This window comes from Cyprinus carpio, chromosome A7, assembly GCF_018340385.1.
Source record: "Cyprinus carpio isolate SPL01 chromosome A7, ASM1834038v1, whole genome shotgun sequence".
NCBI classification, from domain to species: Eukaryota; Metazoa; Chordata; class Actinopteri; order Cypriniformes; family Cyprinidae; genus Cyprinus; species Cyprinus carpio.
Window position 1 is genome coordinate 4,822,271 of NC_056578.1, and position 7,675 is coordinate 4,829,945.

A 7,675-nucleotide genomic window follows, 5' to 3' on the forward strand; every position below is an offset into this window, starting at 1 on the left:
TAAGTGCATATTCTAAGGGGCCCCTGGGCTTTATCTCTTGAGGGGCCCTTCATCCACGAGAATTATATGGCCTACATTCAATCAATCTTAGTAAATCACAAAGTGCAAGTTGTCATCCTTTAATTTTGATTTAAACAGTGATTTTTTACAGTGTACATTCTAAAACGTTTAATGTTAAAACAATTATAGTGAAACAGTGGTACCAGATAGGTGTCATGCCATAAGATATTTAAATACGACTGATTTTGTATTTAATGTGAATTTAATAAAAACATTGTAAGTTACTAATTATAACATTTCCATTGAACAGAAAAAGGGCAAAGAACATTTAGCCTACTTTAACAAAGAACATTTTCACTGACTTTAGTTTAGCCAGAGTTCAAGCACTCTCAAAAACTTCCATTATAATCACTGAAACTGTTTACATTGTGAAACAAATCTATTACTTACATCCGTACTCATATCTGCACTTTGTTGTTTCTGATAAGAGAATTTGCCAGAGAGCAGAATTCACTCAGCGACATATTTGTTTGCTTCAGGACATGCAAATGTGTTTTAGTTTTGTTTAAATTTTTCCCAGTTATGTTAGTTTCTATTTAATTGAATTTAGCTATAATTTTCAGTGTATTTTTCGTAAACGATAATAACAAAGTGAATGATTGTGTTTCCTAGATTCTTCCAGACAATCTTTCATGAAGATAGTGTTTAACTCCACCACTAATCTGACCGACCCGACAGTAACAGACAACATGCTTAAAGAGGTGAGAACGTGGTGTTTGTCTCTTATCGCAGCCTGATGCATCGCTATAATACTAATGAATCGTTCCTGTAGTTAAAGTCAGCGCTGGCTCTGAGAGGAATCCCTAATGTGACGCTGAGCTGGTCTCAAAACCTTGAAGAAGCAGTGATCCATAATCTGCACAAAAACGGTGAGTCTGTTTTTATAACCAGCGATCTAATGTGAAAGAGAAACATTGTAAAATCCAGAAACAATGTAAAACTCTGTGATTTTCATTTCTAGATGCCTGCTGAAGCAGATGTCAGACTCTGGGACTTCTCTGAGGAGTAACAGCCATCATGAGTTTAATTTCATTATATTATATTCATTATATCCATCTCACAGTCACTGCAAACATGCTGTTTTTATTAACTCTCTGAAACATGAATAAACATGAAGAAAAGAAAAGGGGAAAAAAAATTCAAGTTTTAAGATTTATGTTTACTAAATACAATACAATAAGTAAATGATGCATGAATTGTGAATGAAAATAAAAGGGAAAAGACACTTAATGTTTTAGATTTATTTTAATAATAATAAAAAATATATATAAGCACATAAATATAAAATCCCTAAACTTTCTTCTTTACAGAATTATGTATTTTTATTTTATGTATTTTATAAAAAATGTATCATGCAACAGATGGTTAAATAGTGCTTAAATAATGTAAATGTTACAAAATATTATAGAGCTTTGTGTGCTTTTCATGTCAGAAATATTCATAATGTAACGTAATTTATTTACTTAATTGAAAGTACTGTGGTTTAATTCCACCTAAAGGTTTTTTTCCCCCAGATTATTTTTATAATTGATTTTTATCTACTACATGCAAGACATGCTATCAGGTCATCATGCAAAACATTTATTTTCAAGATTTACTAATTTAGGTTTACTAATACTAATACTAATAAAATTCAAAGACAACATTAAAAGTGATCTGACATAATCTCATCCGTCTGTTTCCTTGAATTTCTCAGCATCAATTTCTCAGTAACTCTTACAAACTTATAATGAGGAGTTATTTTATAATTCATGCTTGTCACTATAAAACACGTCCTAAGATTTAACAGATTCAACACATAAACACACTAGCACTCAATGATCAGAGAAAATTACAAAAAAAAGATAATCAATCGGTCACCAAACCTGTCATTACTGAAGCTGTTCTTCACACTGTGGCTGAAGCATCACGTGTCACTGCTGGTCATATGTTAGTTTATATTCTGCTTTCCTAGTTTCTAATTCAACTGCTCATTACTTTATCTTGTGTTGAAGCGCTCGATTTTAAGGACAAACAGGTAACGTGACACAAATGTTAAGACTCTCATTCTGACTCCCAGCCCACATTTTCCGTGTGACGTCACACAGTGAGACAAACAGTAAGAAAATCATTGGGATTCATAGACTGCAAACTGACCGTAAAATCACTTCATCGTCGTGCTTATAGAAGCTGCTGATCCAGATTGTGGGACTTCACACAACAGGACAGGTCAGTTCAGTTAATTTATTATGAAATAAATATGACAATATGTAATTTGTGGCAACAGTTATTGAATACAAAACATAGAGTATCAAAACCATAAAATAAAATAAAAAACAAAATAAAATATCTTTATTAATAAAGTCTAGCAATAAAAAACTTATTTTGATTTAATGTAAATATTAATAAATAAACTGTTCTAAAATGTTAATGTACAGCGCAATGTTTTGAATTGCAGAATGTTTTCCAGGTTTTTATGCGTTTAAAATGAAAATCTATGATCTTGTGACTTAACTGACACATAAAACACTGACAAATGGACCTCAGTCATTACTGAAGCTGGGAAAGGGTTCCTCTCACCTTCAGGCTCCCTGACATTAAAAGAAGACTTTATTTGTAATAGTCTCTGTCATATTTCACATCTTTTTTTCTTCCCAACATTACAGAGGAATATTTGATAAGAACTTCTCTGTGAAATGAAGCTGATCATCCAGTGCTGGCTGTTATCATTTGGTACATAAGATCTTTAAATTACTGAAGTCAAAACAATGCAATTCAAATAATCGGACTTGTATGATTTTGCTGAAGATAAAGTTTATAAACTATATAGTTAAAATAAACTCATTCAGTCATTTTTATAAACACATTATCTTTGCTCCCTTTTTCATGCCTTTTTATAAATAGGGAAATCACCATTTGTATTTTTCAATCACATGAATATGGCACCGCCTGTTTTACAAAACAAATGCAACATAATTTGGATGTGTCACGCTACGCTGCCAGAAGGAACACAGAGTCCAGAATAATCGAGGGAGTCTTTATTAATCCAACACAGGGGTAAATCCAACATGGAACACAACAGGAAGACACACGTATGTAACTGGTAGACCCCACCAAACTGAACTGAAAGGACATTGCACAGCAATGAAGGTGGGCTGAGGGCAAGAAGAGGGGCAGCCAGACAACAGCGGTGGAGGAGGCATGAGCAGGTGGGAGGGTGGGCATTTTGGAGGATAAAGGAGCCTGACGGAGCCAGAGGGATGGAGGGAGCCAGGGAGCTCTGGGGCTGGAGCCGACAGTGGGCTTAACTGGGGAGCAGGAGCCCCTCCTGGGCTTAACTCCGGAACAGGCACTGGAGAATTGGAAGCCCCCTCAGGGCTGGACGAGGAAACCAAGAATGAAGGAGGGCTGGAAGGGACCAGCGTAGACGTCTGAGTGAGGAGAGGGGGCAGTTCATTCTCCAGTTCAGATTCCTAGTCTATAAAATCCACCTCCTCATTTTGGCCTTTTTGGCATTCCATATTCCGCTCACCCTCAGCCGCGATGCAGGGGGCAGAGCTCCTCTCCGCACTCACCCTGTCCGTGTCCTTCTCCCTTGTGCAGGCAGTGTTGCCGGCTCAAATAACTGCTCTGATGTCACAGCGTCTGGCTCCGCGGCAACCCACAGCTCTGTCGCTCTATGCGGCGATGGCTCATCGGTCACGGCGGGCTCTGGCTCTCCATCAGTGGCGGGCTCGGGCATGCGCTCCGCACACTGGGGAGATGGTGGGCTGGGCTCTGGGTCCAGAGTGGACCTGGCGAGATCCTCCATGGGACAGACGTGAGAGGTGACCCGTTTCTCGCCAGAGTCCACTCCACGAATGCGGCGAATTCCTCCCGAGGACCATCTTCGGACGACGCCGCTCTGCACGCCGTGTTGAGGCTGGCATTATAGAATGCGCAGAGTCCAGGTAGGTGGTGAGATGGGCTAGCAACAGGAACTGCCTTGTATGGTCCTCGAGAGAATGTCCTTCCTGCTCCAGCAGGAGGAGGAGGAATTCGGGGCGAAGGAAGGGATCTAAAAAACACAGCACTACGGAAAGAAAAAGGACTGAGGAAAACCGGAAAACAAACGGAGGGTAAACACGCTATTTAAATTTTTGTAGGTCGGGTCTTCTGTAACGCTACGCTGCTGGAAGGAACACAGAGTCAAGAATAATCGAGAGAGTGTTTATTAATCCAACACAGAGGTAAATCCAACATGGGCCACAGGAGGAAGCCACACGTATGTAACTGTTAGACCCCACCAAACTGAACTGAAAGCACATTGCTTTTAAAGACAGGCTAACAAGGGAGTTAAGGAGACACACCTGGGAACTAATCAACAATCCATGGGAGATGGAAACTGGGTCACAGAGAACATGGGGAATGGAACACATTAGGGGAAAACACAACATAAATGAGTCCAGGGGTGTGAGAGGATGCTTATTTGCCTTTAATATACGTTTTTTTTTTTTTTAATTATATATCTATCTCATTAAATATCTTTTGGAGAGGGCTGTTTTCTGTTCAGGAGCAGGCATGGTGCTAACGGTAGTGCAACTTTTTGAGGCACCTGTTTATTATTTATTTATTTATTTATTTTCACATGCACTTACATGTTATAGCCTACATTTACTTAGCAACAGTTATCTAAATAGCCTTTCTGTATTTTACAACAAAAACAACAATGTATTTAATTAATTTAATCTATCATTTTTATAAATAAGGACGTGCCTATGTCCGCAAATTTTTGTCAATTTTGTCAGATTTAGTTCCAAAATTATAGTCCCACCAATAATTCACAGTTTTTTTTCTTCTGAATTTTGTTATCAAAATGACAATGCAATTTTTTAATAACTAGGATCACACATTTACATTATTGTATGATTTTAGATATACAACAGTCATACGTGACAGAAAGAAGAAGAAAAAAAAAAACAAGCAGAAAGCTTTATTATTATGTCTTATCAAATTTTGACACATACTGTTTATGCAACGTATACTTCGTTTTTAAAATAAAGACCATATTACAAACATTCTTTTACCGCGGATTTTGCGCTAACATTTTTTAACATTAAGCACAAGCGCAGTCCACACTTTCTTCTCTCATTCAGGCATGTTTATTGCATGCATGCCAGTAAATTTGAGCAGCACTGCTCTTTTTTAGCATCTATTTAACAGGAAAAATGCGACTTATGTGTAAAATGGATCTCAGAAAATGTAACATTGCAAAATCATGATTTTGCGAAAACCTGTAGAGACATTGAACAGGTGCACACGCATATTTTCCACTGGAATGTAAAGCTAATCTTAAATGGAATTTAAATGCAGTGAAAAGAGCCACTTCAAACATATTCAAGTTTTCAGTTCAATTCATGTTTATTTGTATAGCGCTTTTTGCAATACAAATCATTGCAAAGCAACTTTACAGAAAATTAAGTTTCTACAATATTAAGTAGTAGTATGTGCATACGGCAGAAATGTCTATTAAAAAAATAAAAGACGTAAACAAACAGACGATTAACACTATTAACAGCAATTATGCAATCAAACTTATAGCAAAATGTGGTAGTTCTGTATGTTGTTTCAGGGTTAGCATCATCTGAGGTCCTCTGAGGGGTTGGTATCATCTCTTCTCAGGTGTTCTGGATCCAGACTGGAGCTTGTGTAAATCCTAGTTACCACAGGATGTAAATCCCATGGCAAGACAGAGAAACAAATAAAGACATAATTAGCACAGCTGCTGCTCCAGCCAAGTAAGATGAATTAGTTTAACCCAAGCTAAAGAATAATAATGCACATTTGATCAGATATAACTGCAGTCCAAAATTATGAGATGCATTATTTGAATGCTTGGCCAAAGAGATGTGTTTTTAATCTAGATTTAAACAGAGAAAGTGTGTCTGAACCCCGAACATTATCAGGAAGGCTATACCAGAGTTTGGGAGCCAAATGTGAAAAAACTCTACCTCCTTTAGTGGACTTTGCTATCCTAGGTACTACCAAAAGTACAGCATTTTGTGACCTCAGGGAGCGTGATGGATTGTAGTGTGGTAGAAGACTAGTCAGGTATGCTGGAGCTAAACCATTAAGGGCCTTATAAGTAAGTAATAATATTTTGTAACTGAAATGGAGCTTAATAGGTAGCCAGTGCAGAGACTATATAATTGGGGTAATATGATCATATTTTCTTGACCTGGTAAGGACTCTAGCCACTGCATTTTGGACTACCTGTAGCTTGTTTATTGAAGATGCAGGACAACCATCTAGAAGTGCATTACAATAGTCCAGTCTAGAGGTCATGAATGCATGAACTAGCTTTTCTGCATCAAAAACAGGTAACATGTTTCGTAGCTTAGCAATGTTTCTAAGATGGAAGAATGCTGTTTTTGTAACATGGGAAATATGATTTTCAAAAGACAAGTTGCTGTTTAATATAACACCCAGATTTTTGACTGTAGAGGAAGTAAGAGTACATCTGTCTAATTTAGAAGTTTCATCTGGTCTCGTTTAGATGTATAGTTGAGCATCATCAGCATAACAGTGGAAACTAATCCCGTATTTTCTAATGATATTACCAAGGGGCAACATGTATATAGAAAATAGCAGAGGACCTAGGACAGATCCTTGTGGCACTCCATATTTTACTGGTGATAAATGAGATGACTCCCCATTTAAATAAAGTGGTAGCGATCAGACATGTAGGATCTAATCCATCTTAAAGCCTGCCCTTGGATACCTATATAGTTTTGTAATCGATCTATGAGTATATCGTGATCTATGGTGTCGAACGCAGCACTAAGATCAAGTAAAACTAGCAATGAGATGCAGCCTTGGTCTGAGGCAAGAAGCAAGTCATTTGTAATTTTAACAAGTGAAGTTTCTGTGCTATGATGGGGCCTGAAACCGGACTGAAATTCCTCATAGAGATTATTTTTTTTGCAGGAAGGAGCACAATTGAGCAGACACAACTTTTTCTAAAAATTTTAGACATAAATGGAAGATTTGAAATGGTTCTGTAATTTGCCAGTTCACAAGGATCTAGTTGTGGTTTCTTAATAAGAGGCTTAATGACCGCCAGCTTGAATGGTTTTGGGACGTGACCTAAAGATAACGACGAGTTAATAATATTGAGGAGCGGTTTTTTTTTCGGCTACAGGTAACAACTCTTTCAGTAATTTAGTGGATACAGGATCTAATAAACATGTTGTTGGTTTAGATGCAGTGATAAGTTTATTTAGCTCTCCCTGTCCTATGGTTGTAAAGCACTGCAGTTTATCTTTGGGTGAGATGGATAAAACTGAAGTATTAGACACTGTAGAATCTACATTTGTTATTGTATTTCTGATGTTATCCATTTTATCAGTGAAGAAATTCATAAAGTCATTACTATTTAAAGTGAGGGAATATTTAGATCGGGTGGCATCTGGTTATTTGTTAATCTAGCCACTGTGCTAAATAATAATCTTGGATTCTTTTGGTTATTTTCTATGAGTTTGTGGATATGCTCGGCCCTGGCAGTTTTTAGAGCCTGTCTATAGCTGGACATACTGTTTTTCCATGCAATTCTTCTTCCAAGTTAGTTTTTCTCCATTTGCGCTCAAGACTACGACTT

At 37.3% G+C, this 7,675-nt stretch overlaps 1 long non-coding RNA gene across 1 annotated transcript; it reads left to right on the forward strand.

Moving 5' to 3' along the window:
* The first annotated feature begins 691 nt into the window (after positions 1–691).
* LOC122145548 lies at positions 692–1,133 on the forward strand. The gene is made up of 3 exons (XR_006160387.1): positions 692–761; positions 833–929; positions 1,022–1,133. It is a non-coding gene; the product is annotated as an uncharacterized LOC122145548 (long non-coding RNA).
* Positions 1,134–7,675: the final 6,542 nt, after the last annotated feature.